General features: G+C 44.8%; 1 protein-coding gene across 4 annotated transcripts in view; it reads right to left on the reverse strand.

Annotated features, from left to right (window-relative positions):
* Window positions 1–17,318, reverse strand: part of LOC115847507 (low affinity immunoglobulin gamma Fc region receptor II-like) — a 50,286-nt gene extending 32,968 nt beyond the window's left edge. For all 4 annotated transcript variants that reach the window (XM_070044050.1, XM_070044049.1, XM_070044048.1 and 1 more), the window contains exon 1: window positions 17,101–17,318. The gene's annotated coding sequence lies outside the window, so the exon portion shown is untranslated. The remainder of the gene's footprint in view (window positions 1–17,100) is intronic.
* Window positions 17,319–21,097: the final 3,779 nt, after the last annotated feature.

Genomic DNA, 21,097 nt, shown 5'->3' on the forward strand with positions numbered 1-21,097 from the left:
TAGAGAAAATAATTCTAAAATTTGAATGGACACACAAAAGACCCTGCACAGCCAAAACAATCTTAAGAAAGAAGAACAAAGCAGGAAGCATCACACACCCTGATTTCAAACTATACTACAAAGCTATAGTCATCAAAACAATATGGTACTGGCACAAAAACAAACATATAAATCATTGAAACAGAATAGAGAGCCCAGAAATGAACCTATACTTACATGGTCAATTAATCTATGACACAGGAGGCAAGAATATACTATAAGGAAAAGACAGCCTCTTCAGTAAATAGTGTTGGGAAAACTGGATATCTATATGCAAAATAATCAAACTGGACTTTTTCACACCATATATAAAAAAAAATACAAGATGGGTTAAAGAATTAACTGTAAGACACAAACCATAAAAATTCTAGAATAAAACATAGGTGGTACACTCTTTGACATCGGTCTTAGCAATATCTTTTTTGATATGTCTCCTCATGCAAGGGAAACAAAGCAAAAATTAACAAATGGGACTACATCAAACTAAAATCTTTTGCACAGCAAAGGAAACTATCACCAAAATGAAGAGGCTACCTACCAAATAGGAGAAGGTATTTGCAAACAATGTATCTGACAAGGGTTAACATCCAAAGTATACAAATAACTCATACAACCACACAACAAAAACAAAAAAAACAAACCAATTAAAAAATGGCAGAGATGGGACTTCTCTGGTGCTGCAGTGGTTAAGACTCTGCACTCTCAATGCAGGGGGCCCAGGTTTGATCATTGGTCAGGTAACTGGATCCCACATGCATGCTGCAACTAAGAGTTCACATGCCACAACTAAGGAGCCAGTACAACCAAATAAAAATAACTAAATAAATAAATAAATAAAAATTTAAAACAGCAGAGGACTTGAATAGACATTTTTCCCAAGAAGACTTACAGATGGCCAACAGGCACATAAAAAGATGCTCAACATCACTAATCATCAGGGAAATGCAAATCAAAACCACAATGAAATATCACCACACACCTATCAGAATGACTACTATCAAAAGACAACAAATAACAAGTGTTGCTAAGGATGTGGAGAAAAGAAAACCCTCATACACTGTTGGTGGTAATGCAAATTGTGCAGCCACTATGGAAAACAGTATTTGAGGAGATTCTTCAAAAAATTAAAAACAGAACTACCATATGATCCAGCCATTCCACTCCTGGGTATTTGAAGAAAATGAAAACACTAATTGAAAAGTTATATGCACCCCTACATTCATTGCAGCATTATTTACAAAGCCAAGATATGGAAGCAACATTAGTGTCCATCTATAAATGAATAAATTAAAGAAGGTATGATGTATATACACAATAGAAGATTACTCAGTCATTAAAAGAAAAAGAAACCTTACATTTGTGACACCATGGATGGACCTAGAGAGTATTATTCTGAGTGAAATTAGTCAGAGGAAGACAAATACTATATAACTTCACTTATATGTGGAATCTACAAAGCAGGACAAAAGAACAAACTTAATAGAGTCAGAGACACAGAGAACAGACAAGTGGTTGCCAGAGGGGAGTGGGGGTGCCAAAGAGAGAAATAGATGAGGGAGACTAAGAGGTACAAATTTCACTTGCAAAATAAATGAGTCATGGATATGAAAGGTACAGTGTGGGCCATATAGTCAGTTAAAAAAAAAAAAAGACTAGGAGAACCTAGTACACTGCTTCCAGTGGGGGATGGTGTTCACGGACCCACTTTGGGAAGGACAGATAAATGCTAGAAACTCAATTGACCCCACTCTAGATACTCTCGGATTCCAGCCACTTGAATTAGAAGCTGCTTTTTTCTTTGTTTCTCTGCTTGGTTGGGTTCTGTTTCTCTTCTTCTTAATATACTGATCACTCTTTCAGCAGATCTCTGTAATTGGTTTATCAGTCCTTTCTAGGGTTTCCTTGTTACAGCCACTTCCTCAAGAGCTGAGACACCCAGGCAACAGAAGCCTAGACACCGAGGCAACACTACAATCAACTGCTGACCCCCAAAGGAGGAGGATGTCTGGAAGGAAAGGCAACCACAGAAGGGAAGAGGGGGAAAAAAATGATGGAGTTATAGAGCTCTGGTTTGAAGGGGCTCAGCCAGGTCCACACACTAGCATCAACACAGTCCAGCCTGAAAACTTCCTTTAGGAATTCAGGTCTTTGCGTTAAAGCATTGTCGCTTTTAACAGCCTTTTAGAAATGCAAATACCCTAAGCTATGTTGATCATTAACTTCAGAGTGAGGATCTGCTCACCAGTCACTCTTTTTCAGAACAGCAGAGTGCTGAAGAATTTTGATGAAAGGAGAGAGAAATAATATGAGAGAGGAAGGGCTATTTCTCAGGAAGCAAAGACCCATGACAAAGTGAGGGGCTTAGACAACAGAGGGCTATTTATCTCTGAGGACCTAGGTTAGGAAGGGAGAGATGAGAGCAGATTTCAGAGCCATCTTTGCCACAGTGTGGTATTGGGCAAGGCACTTTGCTTCTCTGGACCTCAGTGAAATGAGGGGAATGGACAGGATGCTCTTTATCAGAAATGACTTTTGCAAATATTTTCTCCCAGTGTGTGGTTTGTCTTATTCTCTTGACAGTCTTTTGCAGAGCATACGTTTTAAATTTTAATAGTCAAGTATCAATTATTTGTTTCATGAATCATACTTTTGATGTTGTACCTAAAAAGTCATTGTCATACCCAAGGTCATCTAGATTTTTCTCCTTTGTTACCTTTTTTTAATATAAATTTATTTATTTATGGCTGCGTTGGGTCTTTGTTGCTGCGTGCGGGCTTTCCCTAATTGCATTGAGCGTGGCCTACTCTTCGCTGTGGAGCACGGGCTCTAGGCGTGCAGGCTTTAGTAGTTGTGGCTCGCGGGCTCTAGAGCACAGGCTCAGTAGTTGTGGAGCACAGGCTTAGTTGCTCCGCAGCATGTGAGATCTTCCCAGACCAGGGCTCGAACCTGTGTCCCCTGTCCTTTGTTATCTTCTAGGAGTTTTATAGCTTTGCATTTTACATTTAAGTCTATGATCTATTTCGAGTTAATTTTTGTGAAGTGTGTAAGGTTGGTGTCTAGATTTTTCTTTTTTTTTTTTGCTTGTGGATGTCCAGCTGTTCCAGCACCATTTGTTAAAAAGACTTGGGCTTCCTTGGTGGCTCAGTGGTTGAGAGTCCGCCTGCCAATGCAGGGGACACGGGTTCATGCCCCGGTCCGGGAAGATCCCACATGCCGCAGAGCGTCTAGGCCCGTGAGCCATGGCCGCTGAGCCTGCGCGTCCGGAGCCTGTGCTCCACAGCAGGACAGGTCACAGCAGTGAGAGGCCCGCGTACCACAAAAAAAAAAAAAAAAAGAAAATTCAAGCAAGAGAAACTGTATTAGAGATGATCTAGATGTTAGCACTAATTATAAGTATATGTTAAAGGCTTTGGTAGAAAACATGGACAACATGCATGAACAGATGGGGAATTTCAATAGAGAGAAACTATAAGAAGAGTCACTAGAAAATGTTAAAACATGGTAAGAGAGACGCAGAATATGTTCAATAGGCTCATCAGTAGACTCCATACAGCTGAGAAATAATCAGGGCATTGAAGATGGATTCACAGAAATTACCCAAACTGAAATTCAAAGGAAAAAATGTGAAAAAAGAAAGAAAATAGAGCATCTAAGAAGTGTGAAATAATTATAAATTGGTATAATGTATGTGTAATAGAAATCCCAAAGAAGAGAGAAAAAACAGGGCAGAATAAACATTTTAAGAGATAATGGCCAAGAGTTTTTCAAACATAATAGAAGTTATCAAACCATAGATCCAAGAAGCTGAAAGAACTATAAGCAGACTAACTACATGCACACGCACACCACCTAAACACATAATATCCAAACTCCTGAAACCAGAGATAAAGAGAAAAATAATCAAAACACCAATAGATCTTAATTTTTAAAAATCTTAGAGAGCTATGTTATCAGTGCCACCACCATAGCCAGCCACCAAAGGCATAACTGCTGCAGAGGCTGTATTAGCATAAATGTGAAGACATTTAAATCTTTCTCTTGACCAACTCACAATCGTCTAGAAGGTTTAAAAAGAACATTTTTTTAAGAAATGGAAATGAGAAAAAGAAGAACGTCAGAACCCAGTTTCTAAAGCATGCCATACAACAATGTCCTTCCAAAATAGGTGGGAACCTCAGTGGTGTCTAGACCTCGTTTTCTAGTCTTCCCTTCAAGATGAAAATTTTAGGTCATCTCCTCAGGCTCCAGGGGGCTGCTCTGCAATCTTCCTTATCTCTTGCCTTGAAGACGAAGTATGTTTTCTTTCTGAATCTCCAAGCTTCCTCCCATGAGTTGTCCTAGATGTTGCCTTGGGTCCTGCCACATAAAACTCTCCCTTCATTCCAAGCCCAGGGAGTACTCAAAATCCTCTCGCTTCTCTAAGAAACAACTTATGAACCCCAGTGGCAGAATGTATCATTGCAGTTTGCAGAGCCAAAATACTTTGATGTTGTACAGCATCTCTTTCATCAAGACAGGGTTCTTCTGCTGCCCCTCTGATGCCTCATTACTTTCTCTGAATGCTCCTCTATCTTCACCCACCCATTAAATATTGGTGCTTGTTCATCTCTCTGTCTTCAGTGTACTTTTCTCTCCTCCAGTGATTTTCTAAATGGGGAGAGACTGCCCCAGGGGGTATATCAGAATAGGAAGGGGAAAGAGAGGTAGAGGTGTAGTTTGAAAAGATTATTCAGCATTGAGACACAATTTTATACTTGCAATTTGACAAATCAATTTTGAAACTTAAGAAAAAATTAAAGGAAGATGAAAAATTTTATGTTTAAAAGGGTTGAGAATAAACTTTTTAAAATTGGGAAACATGATCTTGTATATTTCTCAACTCTTCTAAATGATTTTACCCACACACATAGCTTCTACTAGACCAGTGGTTCTCAACTAAGAGAGGGATGTTGTATGACCCAACGCAGCCAAAAATAAATAAATAAATTTATTAAAAACAAAAGAAAACCTTGTTTATTCTTCACCATTTACTACCCACAGCCCAACACCCCCCCCTTGTCAATTCTTCACAAAATTGTTGTTTCATTGTCTGAAAGGTATAAAAGCTTCCTGCTCTGATTACTTCTTTGAGTCTCATATCTTAGTGGAGCTCCCATACACACTTATGAATGTACCAAATTAAATTTATTTTTCCCCTGTTAATGTGTCATGTCAATTTAATAATTTTTTTTTTTTTTTTTTTTTTTTTTTTGTGGTACGCGGGCCTCTCACTGCTGTGGCCTCTCCCGTTGCGGAGCACAGGCTCCGGACGCGCAGCCTCAGCGGCCATGGCTCACGGGCCCAGCCACTCCGCCGGCATGTGGGATCTTCCCGGACCGGGGCACGAACCCGCGTCCCCTGCATCGGCAGGCGAACTCTCAACCACTGCACCACCAGGGAAGCCCTCAATTTAATAATTTAATAATTAGGTTAGCCAAAGACCCTAGAGGGGAAGAAGGGGAAGATCCCTCATCCAGCACTGAAAGATACCGCCTGCTGAAACTAAGACCTGGCACAGCCAAATAAATAAATAAATGAATATTAAAAAAACAAAAAACAAAAACTGAAAACCAAAATTGCCTAACAAATCAGGTCACTGCTCTGCTCAAAATCCTTCAGTGACTTCCCATCGCCTTCAGAATGATGTTCAGCCCTTCAAGATGACATCTAAACCCTTCAGGATGGCACATAACATCTGAGAGTGCACCTATCACTGCCATCCCCACCCCAATCCTATGTTCCACCAAATTTCTTGCTGTTCCCCCAATTTGCCATGTGTTGCCATATGTTCTCCCATGCTGTTTTCTGTGAACAGGGCTATTTTGCCAATTGGTGCTCCTTCCTCAAGACCAGACTCCTTCTCCATAAAACCATAAGTTGCACATAGCTAAACTCTTGTTTGCAAGAGGAGTCACCTAAGTTCTGCTGGCTCTCCAGCAGTGGCCCTGCCTCCACAAAGATCTCTCCCATTCATGAACACATGAAGCATGATGTGCCGTATTTTGGGTACCTTGACGTTGGGATAATGTCGTAGACTGACTTGTTTCATTTTTTTCTCGGCTTACAAAAGCAAGCTCTTTGCTGCCCTCTACTGCCCTCTTTTGAGACAAAGTGGATAATGTGAGTCTCTGCAGGACGAAATACCCAGTTTTTAAAAAAAGCTAAAGAAAGATTTGAGTGGTTTAACATAAGAAGCAGACAGCTAATGGGCTGGGGTAGTGGGAGTCAGGTTCAGGAGCAAGGAGAACCTGGGGATGCTCTTTTTTAAGCCACCTGCTCTGCTCTTGTTGCTTGAGTGACCCTTGACCTCAGACAATGGCATCAACGTCTTGCTTTCATTCACTTGCACTCTGGCTTTAGGCCCTTAGTGGTAAGGGCACAATTTGAAGCGGGAGTAGAAAACTAGGAATTAGATCTCAACATCTAGGGTCTGCTACTCAAATGGCTTAGAAGCTCCCCATCAGGGCTGCCTTGCCGTCTAACTGTATCAAATGCATGGTCTCCAGCAAGGCTAAAGATTCAGGAGGGTAGAAACACTCTCTTAAGCCAAACATGCTGAGAGTTGCTGGAAACTGTTCCTTGGGAGGGCTGAAACTGCCCTGCTCAGCAGCAAGTAAATATTTGATACGAACATTTGAAGAACTATAAATGAGGTTCGAAGTGATTCAAAATTATCATCTTGTCACTGGAAACAGACCTACCTCAAGGCCTTAGCAAATAAAGGAATCACTTCTATGGCTTCCAGTTAATTTCCTAAAGCACAGTTCAGCTCGAGGCCATGTCTCTAGTTCTAGCCCACACTTCTCCTTAGAGCTATCCAACGGATCCTGACCACTCCACTGGCATGTCCCATAGGCACCTCAAACTCGGAATAGCCAAACCTGAACTTATATCTCCCCACTCCATCCCACCTAAACTTCTCATCATATTTCCCACTTCAAGGAATGGCACCTCCTAAGCCAGAAATCTAGGTATCATTGTGGTTTCCTCACTCTCTTTCGTAACCCACATCCAACTTTGCCAGTTCTCCTTGCTAAATATACAAACCCGACTACCATTACCTTGGTCCCAAGCCATCTTCATCTGCCACCAGGACTATTGCAAGAGCCTAACTCATCTTTCTACTCCCAGTCTTACTCCCTCCAACCTCTTTATAAGCTGAAACCAGAGTAATGTTCAGACACACTAGAAATCAAAGAAATGCAAGTTAAAATGACGAGACCCCATTTTTCGTCTATTAATTGCTTAAGATTAAGAAAAAGAATGTGATTAAGTGGATTCTCATTGATTTCTTTTTTATTTTTTGGCTGCGTTGGGTTTTCTTTGCTGCATGCGGGTTTTCTCTAGTTGCGGTGAACGGGGGCTACTCTTCATAGTGGTGCGTGGGCTTCTCTTTGCGGTGGCTTTTCTTGTTGCGGAACACGGGCTCTAGGTACGCGGGCTTCAGTAGTTGTGGCTCGCGGGCTCTAGAGCGCAGGCTCAGTAGTTGTGGTGCACAGGCTTAGTTGCTCCGCGGTATGTGGGATCTTCCTGAACCAGGGCTTGAACCCGTGTCCCCTGCGTTGGCAGGCAGATTCTTAACCACTGCACCACCAGGCAAGTCCCTCTCACAGATTTCTGAATGCAGTGTAAACTAAAACAATTGTTTTGGAAAGAAATGTGGAAATACTATCAAAAGCTAAGAAATATGCATGCCTATGACATCGTAATTTCACTTCTGGGAAAATGGCCTTTGGAAAAATGCAAAAATATTTTTTAAAAAAAGAAAAAGAAAAACTGTTGTTCTTTGCAGCACTATTGAAAATAATGAAAATTAGAAAAAAAACTAAAAATATCCAAAATCTGACTTTAGGTAAATCGCTCTGCAACTACATCACCTGGAGTCTCCCTGGGCACTGAGAGAGGTGTATGTATCAGTTAGGTGACTTTCTGCAGCAAGTACCGGGAAACTCCTCTCAGATGGCTTAAACAAGAAATATTTTTCTATATCACATATCAAGTTGTCTGAAGATAGGGCAGTTCGAGTGTTGGTTAATCTATAACTCAATAATGTCACCAGTCACCCAGATTTTTCTCTTTGTTTTGCTATCATTAGCATGTTAGCCACTTCCCTCATATAAGCAAGATGGCTGCAGCAGCTCCCAGCATCACATCCTTAAACATCACCATCTTTAAAGACTGACAGAGAATTTATTACTTCTACGCCCCAGAATCCCCCCCCCCACAAGCAGATTGCCTCTGAGGGTTCATTGTCTAGAGCTGTATTACATGTTCAGTCCTAAGCCAATCACTGGCAAGGGAATTGGTTCTCAATGTATGACCAGCACTATTAATATCATAATGTTAGAAATGCTAAGTCTGGGGCCCCACCAGAATCAGAAAATCTGACAGTGGGGCCCACTAATTTGTGTTTTAACGAGTCCTCCAGATGACTCTGATGCAGCTCAAATATGAGAACCACTGACTTAGACTAACCAAAATCCACCTCCTGGGGCTAGGAAAAGGTCTAGCCTTCTCTAAAGCTCATGGCCACCATATATCTGAACAAAATCAGGTTCTGTCAGCCTGGAAGAAAGGGAGAAGTAGGCAAGGTCTGTACAGGAGAAAGCCCTGTTCTAGTGTTGATAATGAGTCTCTTAAGGATACAAGAAAGTCAATGGAGTAACACTGTCTCTTCCTTTCCACACACTCCTCAAAAATACATATTTTTTTAGTATGTTTTCTTCAATTAAAAAATGTGAGGGAGGGACTTCCCCGGTGGTCCAGGGGTAAAGAATCCTCCTTCCAATGCAGGGGACGTGGGTTCGATCCCTGGTCAGGGAACTAAGATCCCACATGCTGTGGGGCGACTAAGCCCGCACACCACAACTACTGAGCTTGCGTGCCTCAATGAGAGAGCCCATGTGCCGCAAACTACAGAGCCCAGGTGCCCTGGAGCCCACGTGCCACAACTAGAGAGAGAAAACCCGCATGCCACAGCTAGAGAGAAGCCCACGCGCTGCAACTAAGACCGGACGCAGCCAAAAAAAAAAAAAAAAAGTGAGGGAATTTCCTGGCAGTCCATTTCTTACCAACCAGGATTCTTGGCCTTCCCCAACCAATAGAAATTAACGGCCAGACAAGAAATTCAGGCAAGACTTAATCGGGGCCCCTGTTGCAGCAGGAGGGAGCAAGGACAAAGCCCGAGTGGGGGCGAGCTTGTTCCTTATACGGGGGGAGGGTAGGGGTGCGTCCAGGGGTCAGGCCAAAGGGGTGGCTTAGGTGTTTCGCCCACCTCCTAGGTGGTGTTGTATGCAAGGAGCGTGCTCAGTACCCTGTTTTTGCTCCAGGCTCTTCAAAAGTGGCAGTTGGACTTTTTGGTCTCTTTGTACATTTTGGGTCCAGAATTTGCCCCAGCTGTGCATGCACATAGTTATTTTTAATCCCATGTTATTTTTAATCCCATACAGTTTCTTTGTATTTTGTTGCTTGACGAGAGGTGTGTCCAGGTGCAAGCATTGCAGCACTGCAGCAAAGGTCCCAGGTCCCAGCAAAGGGTCCCAGGTCCCAGCCTGTCTCATTCCCCCCTGAGAGGTTCTACACCCTTATTCTTAAGGGGTAAGGGGCCAGAGTTGTCTTCTTCTGAAACTCCTTCCTGCTGGACAGGGGCCACAGCCCTTAGCCTACCCTAGAGGTGTAGAAGTCCCTCACTGACTGTTCCAAGGACGTGTAGGGACCCGGGCCCCTTTCCGCTGGAATGGGCTGAATTCCCTGAGCCATCATGAGCCTTACTTCAAACTGTCGGAGGCTAAATGACACAAACTTAACCAAAAGGTTAAACAAACAAGGGCTAAAAAGGAGAAGAACATTGACAGCCATTACAGGGCCTAGTAAGGGAGGGAACCAGGGTTAACTCTGGGCTTCTTAACTGCTGGCCAGACAAGGGAGGCAAGATCAGGAAGCCACTCTGCCTTGTTCGGCCAGAAGGTAATCAAGGTCCAGACGGTCGTCAAGAAACACACCAGCCAAGGAAACAAGAGAGGTCCCAAGTCTCATTAAGGCTTCACATAGGAGCCAACCCACTACATCATTTTACTTATCTGTTGATGGTGCCTGTCTTTTGAATAGGTATCTCAGATCTTCCACTGACTCACAGGTGTATTGTTCTGTTGTGACCTGAGGGGTTTCTGCAGGTAAAAGCTTTAGTCTGGACAAATGTACCCAACTAGATATCCCTTGCAGTCTGACAGCAGTGGGGGTGGTTAAAGTTACTTTATAGGGGCCCTTCCATTTTGGCAATAGTTGGTCTTCAAGGGGACCCCTCTTTCCAGGTGTTAAGAAGAACTTGGTCCCCAGGGTTTATTTGTGAAGGAACTGTTCCTTCCTCTGTAGTTTTAGTGGGAGCTGGCAGTGCCTTGTGGGCATAATCCTGGATTGCCTTCTGAACTTGTCCTAGATTAAGAATATATCTCAGGGCCTGGTTCACTTCCTCATCTAGTAGAATGTCAGTAGTAAGAAAAGGCCTCCCATAGGTCATTTTAAATGCGCTAAGCCTCAGGCCACTCCTCGGGGTTGGTCCAGGGTTCATGAGTTTTTTGGCAGAGCTTTGCTAAGGTTTTCTTTAAAGTATGGTTCATTTTCTCTACCTTCCCTGAAGACTGGGGGTGCCAAGAGGTGTGTAGCTCATAGATCCTATCCCTAGGGCCTTTGTGAGTCCCTGGGTGATTTGGGCTATAAAAGAGGGCCCGTTATCGCTCTGGAAGGACTTTGGAAGTCCAAACCGAGGAATTATTTCCTTTAAAAGGGACTTACAGACTTCCATAGCCTTTTCAGATCGGGTGGGGAAGGCTTCAGCCCATCCTGTGAAAGTATCAACAAACACCAGAAGATATTTATATCCTGATCGTGGGGGCGTTTGGGTGAAATCTAACTGCCAGTCTTCCCCTGGATATGTCCCTCGGTGTGGATTGGCTTGAGTAACGAAAGGGGAATTGGATGGGTCTGTGGGTTATTACGGGCACATACATCACAGGCAAGCGTTACTTGTTTTTCTGTTCTTTTAAGCCCCGTCCCTGAAAAAGCCTTTTGCATCAAGTCCCATAGCGCATCCTCCCATAGTGGATGGCATCATGTAAGCTCTTAGTGAGTTTCCATTGTTGGGCCTCAGGGATTAGAACCTTAGCCTCCTTTTTATACAAGCCTGTGCTTCCCTTCTCATAGCCCCATTTCTCAGCATTTTCTTGTTCCTGTGGGGAATACTGGGGAAGGCTAGGGAGCTCAGGGGGGCCAGTCAGTAGAGCCATAACTCGTTCAGGTTCCTGCAGTCGAGCTGCCTGTTTTGCTATTTGATCGGCTTTGCTGTTCCCTTGGTTCACAAAAGATCCGTCCCTCTGATGGCCCCTACAGCGGACTACTGCTACCTCGGTCAGAAGCTGCACTGCTTCTAAAAGAGCCAGAATCAAATCTTTAAGTTTTATGGGGGAATTTTTAGCAGTTAACATTCCTCTTTCTTTCCAAATGGCAGCATGAGTATGTAGCATGTGTAACCCATATTTAGAGTCAATAAAAATATTTCATTTCTTATCCTTCCCTAATTGCAAAGCTCTCATGAATGCAATTAGTTCAGCCTTCTGGGCTGATGGCTGGGGTGACAGGGCCTCGGCTTCTATGACTTCATCTAGACGAGCTATGGCATACCTTGCCTATCGGGTTCCCATTTCTACAAAACTGCTCCCATCAGTAAACCATCTGACCTCAGGGCTGTCAAGAGGCTCATCTAGAAGATCAGGCCTGCTGGAGTAAGTCTGTTCTATGGTCTCCATACACTGATGCGGCAAGTCTCCACTCTCGACTGCTGGAAGCAGAGTTGCTGGGTTCAGGGTTTGGCACCCCTTTAAGCTGATGTCGGGGGCATCCGTTACAAGGGCCTGATATCTTGTTAACCTTCCTCCAGTCAACCAATGATGTCCTTTGACTTCCAGCACAGATTGTACCTGATGAGGGCTTAACACATCTAAGTGTTGTCCCAGAGTGAGCTTGGAAGCGTCATTAACCAACAGGGCTGTGGCTGCTACTGCCCTAAGGCAGCTTGGCCATCCCAGCCCCACTGAGTCCATTTGTTTTGAAAAGTAAGCCACTGGTCTCCAATCCGGTCCCAGCTTTTCGGTCAGGACTCCTAGTGCTATCCCTGACTTCTCACGAACATATAGGGTGAAGGGCTTGTCCAAATTTGGAAGCCCCAGTGCAGGTGCTCTACTCACCTCAGTCTTTAGAATCTCAAAGGCCTGCTGGTGGTCCCTATTCCATGGAAGGGGTTCCCTTTCTCCTCCCTTTAGAGCCTCATATAGGGGTTTTGCTCTAAGGCCATAATTTGGAACCCAGATACGACAGAAACCAGCCATCCCAAGAAGCCTCGGAGTTGCCTCTTTGTGGTTGGAGATGGTAATGCACTAACTGCTGTTTTTTGATCTACGGCCAGGGCTCGTGCCCCTAGGGTCAAAACAAATCCTAAATATTGAACCTGTTGCTGTGACATCTGAGCCTTGGTTGGAGACACTTTATATCCCCTTTTTGCCATAAAATTTAGGACCCTAACAGTATTTTGATCTGAATCTTGTTTGGTCTCACTACTTATGAATAAATCATCAACATATTGTAGCAGAGTCCCGTTCTCAAGGCTCAGTTCCCTTGCTAACGCATTTCCAAAAAGATGGGGGCTGTCCCGAAAACCCTGCGGAAGCACTGTCCGGGTATACTGGGTAGCCTCCGGGGTGTCAGGGTCCCTCCATTCAAAGGCAAGAAGGTATTGAGAGTCTGGATGTAGGAGAATACAGAAAAATGCATCTTTGAGGTCCCAAACAGAGAAATACTGAGCGCTCCCTGGCACTTGGGTGAGGGGGGTATATGGGTTTGGCACCAGTGGGTGAATAGAGGTGACTGCCTCATTCACTGCTCATAATTCTTGCACAAACCAATACTCCCCGCTAGGCTTCTGAACAGGGAGGATCAGGGTGCTGCAAGGGAATTGGCAGGGCCTAACGGGTCCGTGTTTTAGGAACCTGCTGAGCAGTGGTTGGATTACCCTCAGGGCCTCAGGCTTTAAAGGACAAGGATATTGTCTCTTCCAGGGGTATTTTCCCCAGGTTTAACCTTATTTTTATAGGGGGAACACATTTTCCCCTTCCTGGCACTGAGGTATACCAAACTGTAGGATCTATCCATTCTCTAATTCCTTGGGGGATGTCTTGGGGAATATTTTGATGACCAACAGGTGGGTCATCTGGGGCTACTAATAGACACATTCTCTGTTTGAATTATTTACGTCCTTGGGCTTCACCCTGTCCTAAGAATATAGTAGCTCCTAACTTATATAACAAATCTCTCCCCAGGAGAGGGACAGGGCATTCTGGCATATACAAAAAGGAGTGAGTAATAATAATGGACCTGATTCTGCAGGCAAGGAGAGACGTAAATCACCTTACCTTTGGCTGTCCATCAACTCCTGTCACAGTACAGTCACGGTTGGAGAGGGGGCAGGCTGGCCAAGTCAGAACAGAGCAGGTGCCTCCAGTGCCTACAGAAAATTCATTTCTCCTACCTGCCACGTGGAGGGTGACCCGAGGCTCCGCTGGAGTAATGAGGATGGATCGAGTGGGATCTGGAGGCTGGCAGGCACTCAGGCCTTATCAGTCAGCATGCGGGCATCTCTCATCCGAGAGATTCGCAAGGAACTGGGACCTGCTGGGGTTGCCCCTCGGGCATCCCACAGGAGGGTGCTCAGGACGTCCCCCCTTTCCAGTGCCCCCCTTCTGATAAAAGTCACACTGGTTCGGGCCAGGCAGCTTCTTGGTGGTCTGTCCAGCCGTCTCAGCCCTCCAGGGTCCCCTCGAGGTGGTGGGTGAATCAGAGCAGCCAAAGCTGCGTTTTATTAGCCTCTTATCCTTATTGTCCACCTCCATTAAGCCTCAGTTGTTATAGACCATGAAGGCCTGCTCTACCAAGGTTGACAACGGGGTTTGGGGCCCCGCCTCAAGCTTTTGCATTTTCTCCGGATATCAGGAGTAGCCTGGGTGATAAAATGCCTGGCCAATAATGTCCTCCCTTCTGCGGTCTTAGGGTCTGTATTGGTGTACTTCCTGAATGCCTCTGTCACCCAGCTCAGGAAGACTGCCGGGTCTTCAGTTTTTCCTCTCGGACCTTATCATAATTTACAGGCTGCACCATACACCTTTCCATTCCTTCTGACAGACAAGTAATATAATGTCTCATCCTAGCCTGGCCTACACATTCTTCATAGTCCCAGCGTGGGTCATGTTCTGGGATTGCATCCCCACCCGATAAATTTGGTGGCGTGGATTGGTGGCCAGCAGGCCATCTGCGTGTTCCCTGGCCTTTCTCGGTATACGCTCCTTTTCATCCAGGGTGCAACAGTGGGCCAGAGCATCTGTGATGTCCTGCCAGGTGAGAGAGAATGTCAACCCCAGCGTGATAAATTCATCCCTAAACTTGTCAGGGTTCTCTGAGAACCTGCCAAACCTCTCCTTACAGATTAACCCAATTCGTTTAGGATCTCTCTTTGGGATGTTCCAGGGGTCCCCTGAAGCGCCCCAAAGTTAACTGGAAGTCAAGAGAATTTCAATTAGAATTTGATACTTGGGAAGTCTGTCAAAAACTTGAAAAACTTTTAAAACACCTGGTCAGAAAGAATCACAGGTCGCTGTGAAACCATTATTCCTTGAGCTGATGTGGGGAAAACAATATCAAAAGTAAACACAGATCACTTAAAGGCAGAGAAACTCACACAATCTGATATCAAAAGTATTCCAGGAAAACTTTGTTCTCTTATGAGAGAGAAAAACCAAATCCGGTCCTGTATCAGCCTACTCTCAATAAAATCCATTTACCTAATTAAATTTAATGCAACCTTAGAAGACTCTGACTACATACAAAATTCTTTTCTCAATGTTCCCCTTCCGCAAACCTTCTATAACTTTCTGTACCCATATTTTGTCCCTTATTCTTTCCATTCAGAAATAACCAGCTCAGACTTCCCTGCTGGTGCAGCGGTTAAGAATCCACCTGCCAGGGCTTCCCTGGTGGCACAGCAGATGAGGGTCCGCCTGCCGATACAGGGGACACGGGTTCGTGCCCCGGTTCGGGAAGATCCCACATGCCACGGAGCAAATAAGCCCATGCACCACAACTACTGAGCCTGCACTCTGGAGCCCGCGAGCCACAACTACTGAGCCTGCGTGCCACAACTACTGAAGCCTGTGCGCCTAGAGCCTGCCCTCCGCAACAAGAGAAGCCACCGCAGTGAGAAGCCCACGCACCACAACGAAGAGTAGCCCCTGCTCGCCGCAACTAGAGGAAGCCCGCGTGCAGCAGCGAAGACCCAACGCAGCCAGTAAATAAATGAATAAATAAATAAATTTTTTTTTTTAAAGAAAAAACTTAAGACACAAACAAGAAGTTTTCAAGATAAAGAGGATGGGGGTGCAGGTGTGAGGACCAAGGGAGAGGTAAAGGGAGGAGGGACAGAAAAGACTGAAAAAGAGAAAGAGACAGAAACCTGCCCCCTGCTGGTGTCTCTTCAGGCACCAACCCCTGCGCTTCCAGAAAGGGCCAGTGAAGGAGGCAGCACCCTGTACACTGCCCACCGCCCACTGGGGTGATCAAGCCCAGAAACCAGCCAGTTGTACGTCGTCTGCAGGACTGCAACCCACAGGTGGGACTCTCACCCATGCATACAATTTGTACGTTGTCTTGTACGAGATGGATGGGCACCTGGGCCAGACAGCTGGTGTTTGTCACATGGAGTAAAACTGAAGCTTTGTTCTCACCCAGACACTCCAAGGACAAAGCCAGTGGCAGAGCTGAGCTCTGCTGAAGTAAAGAGATAAGGGTCCCACTCCTGATGTCAAGGAAAATCCTCCCTGTCTGCACATGCGCAGGAAGGCTCCTTGGGGGTCAAAAATGGAGGGGACACCACCCCATAATAAGTGTGGACATGCACCCACATGCCTCTGGGGTGGGATCCATCTTAGCAAAAAGTTGGGCACGCATGTTGGGGAGGGTCCTGGGACCAGTCAGGTGTGAAAAAAGAAATGAGATAATTGGCCAAAGGTAAACGGAGACCCAGAAGAACTGTCCTATACAAGGGATTTAAATCACCTCTTTACTGCGCTCCTCCTTAGAGAGGACGCCCATACCCTTTCTCTCTGGGCGTGTATTTCTGCCTTGCTTCTGTCATAGATAAACAAACTGCTTCTCTGTGTGCTCTCCCATTCCTTGTGCTGTGTCTTTAATAATAAACTTTGTACCTGTTTTAACAGTTTTTGCCTCCTTGAAATATTCTTGCTTTCAAATTGGGGAAAGAGCCAGGGCCTCTTCACTTCTAACCTCTAGCCCCCGGTGGCCTAGCAGTTAGGATTCCTGATTTCCATCCAGGCTACTCAGATTCAATTCCTGGGCAGGGAACTAAGATGTCTCTTCAGGACCGCTCACCGATGTCCCTCCGAGATCAGTCTGTGGGTCCCCAACCCACAGGTGGGACTCTCACCCACACGTACCGCAGTATATAGAAATCTACCACTTCAGCCCGTTCCCAGTGGGACTTCTCTTGGCGGCAGGAAAATAAAGGGGAGAATATTGGGACAATCGGACTTCCAACCACTACATGAGATGAGGTTTCAACCTCTATTACGCTCATAAATCTCCGGTCAGGGAGAGGCCGCTGGACCAAGGTCTGCATGGTATGAGGCGAGCCTCTCCCATCTCTGCTTGTCCCCCGTTGCTGGTCACAGGGAGCACGGTCTCACAAGCTGAGAGGAGTGACACTGGAGCTGTCCTATGTCCACTCTTTCAGAAGGATAGGACAGAAGTAAGAGAGGACAGAGAGAGGAGAGGACAGAGAGAGAAGTAGAGAGATATCAGGAGAGGGAAAAGGGAAAATGGTGAGGGGGAAAAAGGACAAAGGGGAAGGGGAAAGCGTTGCCTGAATGAGGGTACTGAGGTCCGCAGGGGCCAGGAAGGCAGACTTACCAAATGCAGTGACGCTGAAACAAGATGTTCAGGTGGCCACTTGTCACCCACGGGGAAGCTGTGTTCGTGGTCCTGGAGGGGCCCAGATCCTCTCCCCCCGCTCACTGCGTGCCACAAAATATGTTACCAACCAGGGTTCTTGACCTTTCCCAATCAATAGAAACTGACTAGAGACCAGACAAGAAATTCAGGCAAGGCTTTATTGGGGTCCCTGCTGCAGCAGCGGGTAGCGGGAACAAACAACAAGTTCCCTTGTTTGGTTACTCCCTGAGGGAGGAGGCAAGCTTGTTCCTTATGTGGGGTAAGGGTAGGGGTGTGTCCAGGGGGTCGGAACAGAGGGGTGGCTTAAGTGTTTTACCCACCTCTTAGGTGGGGTTGTGTGCAGGGAGCATGCTCAGCACCTGCTTTTGCTCAGGACACCCTGTTTTTGCTCCAAGCTCTTCAAAAGTTGCAGTTGGATTTTTTGGTCTCTTTGTATCTTTTGGGTCCAGAATTTGTGCCAACTGTGCCTGCACAGTTATTTTTAGTCCCATACAGTTTCTTTGTATTTTGTTGCTTGAGGAGAGGTGTGTCCAGGTGCAAGCCTTGCAGCACTGCAGCAAAATGTCCCAGGTCCCAGCCTGTCTCACAGTGGTTAGGACTCCAAGCTTTCACTGCCGGGGCCCGGGTTCAATCCCTGGTCTAGGAACTAAGATCCCACAAGCTGCACGGCCAAAAAAAAAAGGGAAAATATTGAGTGGTGTGTGCATTTGTGTGCCTATGTGTATGTGGAATTGTAAGAAAGCAAGTTGCAGAATAATTATGTCATGTGATATGTAAACAATAACAACGAAAATGAACACAATATAAATATGTAGGGTAGATGTGTGTTTACATGAATATGAATGTACAGGGAAAGTTCTAGAAGGACAACAAATTTCTCAGTGGTTATCCTTGAAGAGTGGAGTGAAATTGGGAGAGAGAGTTATCACTGTCATTTTTACTTTATTTACTTCTGAATTAGAAGAATATAGAAACAGAAAGAATATATTATAGATAATGTGTGTAGTTTCCAAAAAAATTGTTTAAAGCACCAACACAAAATATAGGTGAGAGGAACAAGGGCTGAATCTCTAGGAATGGTTCTGAGCTCTGCTCACATCCCCACTGATGAAGGGATAGCACTAATGAAAAACCAAAACAAAACAGTATTTCCATTTCCCTTTCAAAATTAAGGTTTCTTTTCAGTGTCACTTTTATTTTTCTAGTAGGTTTATCTGGTTTGCATGGAAGAGAAAGCATGAGTTCAATTTTTATAATTAACTTTTAAATCTTAGAGCTATTAATTTGCTAGCTCTGTTAGAAAATTCCCTGGGCTCTCAAAAATAGCCCAGTGGCCTTCATTAGGATTTTCAAAAGACAAAGTTTACTACTTTTGATACCGAAAAAGCTTTATCAAAAAGTCCAGGCTCTTGTTCAGCTCATCCAAAAGAATGTGGGCAAGGAACACGTAACACGAAGAAAAACACACAGAGACTGAGGAGCAAGGAGAACAAAGAAGCAGTTTATTTAGGGCAGAAGCGAAAGTTACACACTCGGAAAAGAAGAGTGTGTCCCAGGTGGGCCAGCCCCGCAGAATTTTTGATCTCCTTTTTAATCTTATTTTTAGGTTTTTGAATGGGTGGGGGTCTTTTTGATTAACGGTGGAATATTCATTGAGGGGAGGGTTGAAGTGTGGCCTGGATGCACCAGGTTGCATCAGCTCCTGGTCCTGTGCACTTGTCACCTGAAGCCACCGTACATGCACTCTAAGAGTTGTTTTTCCTTAAATTTTTCCATACTAGTTGATGGAGCCCCACAGGTGGAAGCTCCTACCGGGTCATCAGGCAACCTGTGCATTTTTTTTGCGCATGCTCCTCGGTTTTCATGGTGAGAGTTTCTCATTCAGATGCTACAACGCTCCTGTTTTAGAAGTCATTCCTCCATGCATAATGGCCACATTAAGTGCAAAACAAGGAAGTGTCTTTGCCTTCTCCCTAATGCGTATACATGAGGAGGCTGTCCTTGGGCTCGGCCCTAACTTTCCTGCCTCACTTTCTGCAATGCCTAGAAATGGCAAGTGGAAGCCAGCATTCAAAATGATAGAATATTAAAATGGAAAGAACTAGACATACTCTAGCTCAATTACCTCACTTACAGATGAGGAAATAGAACTTTAGGAAAGAGAAGTGGCTTGACAGCTAGACTCAGACTGAAACCAAAACCTGGATTTCCTTCCTCCTCAACCAGTATCTTTACCATAACACATCACCAACTTAAAATTCTGCAAGTTTGGGAGGAGTCTAAGTGTGTTCTGATGTGAGATAACAAGGTAGGGCATTTGCATATAACATCAAATTTCTGTAAAGCTCTTCCACGTCAATAGGCTATATTATTTCAGTGACCACTGCTAAAGTACAGGCAGCGGTTTAAGGTTACACCACAAAATCTATTTCATTTCCTTGTAGTTTTCTTCCCTTGTGTCTGTCTCTTCCTATTTTTGGAGTTGTTCTCTCAGTTCGACTGCTTTTATGTGTTTCTATATTCACATCTGTTTCCAGACCTCTGTGTGTGTGTCTTATTCCGTGTGCATTTTCCATCTGTGTTTGAGATTCAGTGTCTGTGAACCTGGGTATCTTTCTTAGTATTTTTTACTTTCCGAGCGCCTTTGTCTTTCTCGGTTTTCCCCCATATTTTTATGAAAAAGCCTACGGATGATGCTAGCCCCTAGCTGTTTGATTCTTCCCAGGGGAGGCCCCAGATATAGTGGAGCAGATATAAGCCATCCCTCTCATGCCCTGTCTGAATTCCTGACCCATTTAATCCATGAGAACAATAAAATAGTTATTTTACACCATCATGATTATTATTTTAAATTTTGGGATGGCTTGTTACACAGCAGTTGATAGCTGGAATTCTCGTCCTGGGCTACGCCAAAGATGACCAGGCCAGCCTGCCTCGCACACTCCCTCTCCTGACTCTGTGTCTTGGATGACTTCACTGAACTTCTACCTGCCTTCATTCTAGTATTTCCGCAATCCAACTGCACCATGGCATAACCTACCTGCATTCCTGCTCAGGACTGCTCTCAGCAAGCTAGTCAGACAGCCGTTGGCCTGAATACTACTGAAGAAAAGTTACCAACACTGAGGACTGGCCTAGCTACAAATCCATAAACTTCAACCTCTGCTGGGCCCTTGGCATTGCTTGGCAATCCTTTTACATGTAAACTGTCAGCTCCTTCTCCTATTCACTGTAATGGTCATTCTGAACCTTCCCTGGTATCCTTAAGCCCCCTACTATCATCACCTTCACCCCCTCTTTCTCAACAGATGACCGACTCCCCACCCAAGAAAATCAAGGCTAGCAGATACAAACTACTTTAACGTTGTTACTCAATATCTGAAAATAGATTTGCATGTGCATCTTTCTCACCTCCTGCTTTTAGCTCAGAGGGAGAGGTGTTCCATACCCAGTTCAGAACCAGCTCTCCACCCATGTTCTATTCTCATGTCTTTAGGATCTGCACTTGCTTCATCAGGTATTCCCTCCTTATCACGCATCCAACTTCTCCCACTCTGCTGACTCCTTCCCAAAGACCCGTAAACAAGTTCAAATCTTTACTTAAAACAAAACAAAATCTCCCTTTTTTTCCTTGACCCCCTCTAGTTACCATCTTCTTTTTTTTTTTAATTTATTTATTTTTGGCTGTGTTGGGTTTTCGTTGCTGCACGCAGGCTTTCTCTAGTTGTGGCGAGCAGGGCTACTCTTCATTGCGGTGTGCAGGCTTCTCATTGCGGTGGCTTCTCTTGTAGCTGAGCACAGGCTGTAGGCATGCAGGCTTCAGTAATTGTGGCGCAAGGGCTTAATTGCTCCGCAGAATGTGAGATCTTCGTGGACCAGGGCTCGAACCTGGGTCCCCTGCATTGGCAGATGGATTCTTAGCCACTGTGCCAACAGGGAAGTTCATAAGTACCAT

This window comes from Globicephala melas, chromosome 1 (assembly GCF_963455315.2).
Source record: "Globicephala melas chromosome 1, mGloMel1.2, whole genome shotgun sequence".
NCBI lineage: Eukaryota > Metazoa > Chordata > Mammalia > Artiodactyla > Delphinidae > Globicephala > Globicephala melas.